The sequence below is a fragment of the Apis dorsata genome, unplaced genomic scaffold (genome assembly GCF_000469605.1).
Source record: "Apis dorsata unplaced genomic scaffold, Apis dorsata 1.3 scaffold_111, whole genome shotgun sequence".
NCBI classification, from domain to species: domain Eukaryota; kingdom Metazoa; phylum Arthropoda; class Insecta; order Hymenoptera; family Apidae; genus Apis; species Apis dorsata.
Genome location: NW_006263406.1, coordinates 7690 through 9627, shown reverse-complemented (window position 1 = coordinate 9627; position 1938 = coordinate 7690). Strand labels below are relative to the sequence as shown.

The following is a 1938-nucleotide window of genomic DNA, read 5'->3' as shown; positions in this document are numbered from 1 at the left end:
GGTCACGCCGCGACCCTCGACCAAACGGCAACGCCCGCCCGCTCGTGTCGAGATTCGACTTGGCAGCGAGCGAGATTACCGGTCGGAAAAAGTTGGAGAAAACAAGACGAGGGATAATCAGGCCGGTTACAAATTAGAGCGGAGTGAGTCGATTATCTCGCGTGGGCGAGAGAGATATCGTGATTCTTCTGCATTTCGATGCGCGTGAAACGACCAAGTCCAGATATTCTCTCGAGAAAGGCGTCGTAGCTAGAAAGTCTTTCTTCTTTTCTTTCTTCTTCTTCTTCTTCTTCTTCTTTTTCCTTTTCCATTTTTTGCTTCGAAATAAAATTCCACGCGACTCGATCCATGAAAAATGGTAACGCTACGACGACGACGACGAGCATGTATTATTTATACGACGCTTTCTACGAGCAAGCTAACTAACTACTACCACGCCTACCTACCGCTTCTCTTTCTTTCTCCCCGAGAAGACGGGAAAGAAGACGGGGCGGAAAGACGGTTGCAATTCTTACGGAATTACGATTCTTCGGATCGGTCGATTCGGTCGAATTGGACCGAGGAGATGAGAAACGGTCTTCCTAAACGACGGCGGGAGGATCGATGGAAGGATCGTCCCAGAGAGAACCACTACGTCACATCACGCCGGGCGGAGGACGACGAATCGTTGCTCTCCCCGCTCTCTCCACCCATATTTAAATATCGGTGATTCTGTGACGTAGTGGCGTTCCCTGCGACGAAGCAACGAGCATCTTCATGGACGAGGCGGGGGACTTGCGGTGCCCGCTCGGGGATGGGAAAAAGCGAAGAGTTTCTTTCTTCCCTTCGCGGGAAACTTGGCTCCGGCGATCACTCTGAAAGTAGTCCCAGACAGCGTCTTCTTGAGAAAAAGGAAAAAGAAAAAAAGTAGAAGAAGAAGAGGAAAGAAACGGGGAGAGAAAGAGAGAACGAAAAATTGGGCGAAGAGAGCGAAGAGGACAAAAAAAGTGTCGTTTAGAAAAGAAATTACGAATAGGAATAGAAAGAGAAAGAGGAAAAAAAAAGTCGTACTAATCGTTTCGAGACATCGTTGGGTTTCGCGTGTTTCGTTTCACAAGGGGATAGAAGAAAGAAGAGAATTAAATTATTTTATTTGGATCGAGGCGAGTTCGAAAGCGCGGCTAATTTAGATTTGCGGCCACGTTCGGCGATACGCGAGCGTGATGGAGGGGGAAGAGGACGAGGAGTGGGGAGGTATAGTAGAGCAGCACGCGTTCCTCGCGAGGCCGAGCGTAAGATGTAAACGAGAGCCACAACGTACAATCTCCGGTAATAAGTGCGACTGGCGCGCTTGCCCTGGTATGCGAACGAGTGTGTACACGCCTACATTTAGAGATTCGAGATTCTGCGGCGAGAGATCTTCTCTTCTCTCCAAACGCATCCTGTCTACGATCCTACGCGTTTCTAATGATCCCGGGTCTCTGGAACTGATCGAGGAGACGATCGTGGATAAAAAAAAAAAAAAAAAAAAATAAAATTCGTTCGAGAGGTATTCGTTGATGCGATCCGCTCTGAAATAAAAAGGTTTGGTTTTCGAGTGGGTGACGACGTTTTTTCCGCTTTCGAGATCGGAATTTGCATCGAGGAAAAACGGGGGCAAGAGAGAGATTTTTTTTTTCTCGATAATTCGAGAAGGAGAAAGGAGATCCCGCGTTCGAAATTTTCGCGTAATTACGAGACGATTATTTCCGTTCGTCGCGGATAATAAAAAGACACTCGCTTCAACCCGATTTCTCGAAAACAGCGTGGAAAAAACGCGTGCCCGTTTTCGATCGTAAACCGGCGACCGGTGAGTTGTAACCACAACCGTTTCTCTTTCTTGAACTTTGTAACTTTGTACTTTGCACTCGTGATTTCGAAGCTTTAATCGGCACGCGAGAATAAATTCGATACGATTTC

At 47.5% G+C, this 1938-nt stretch overlaps 1 long non-coding RNA gene across 1 annotated transcript in view; it reads right to left on the bottom strand.

The window, feature by feature from the left end:
- Positions 1–138, bottom strand: part of LOC116185151 — a 21645-nt gene extending 21507 nt beyond the window's left edge. The window contains exon 1 of the long non-coding RNA XR_004149923.1: positions 15–138. This is a non-coding gene — a long non-coding RNA (uncharacterized LOC116185151). The remainder of the gene's footprint in view (positions 1–14) is intronic.
- Between the last annotated feature and the right edge of the window lie 1800 nt (positions 139–1938).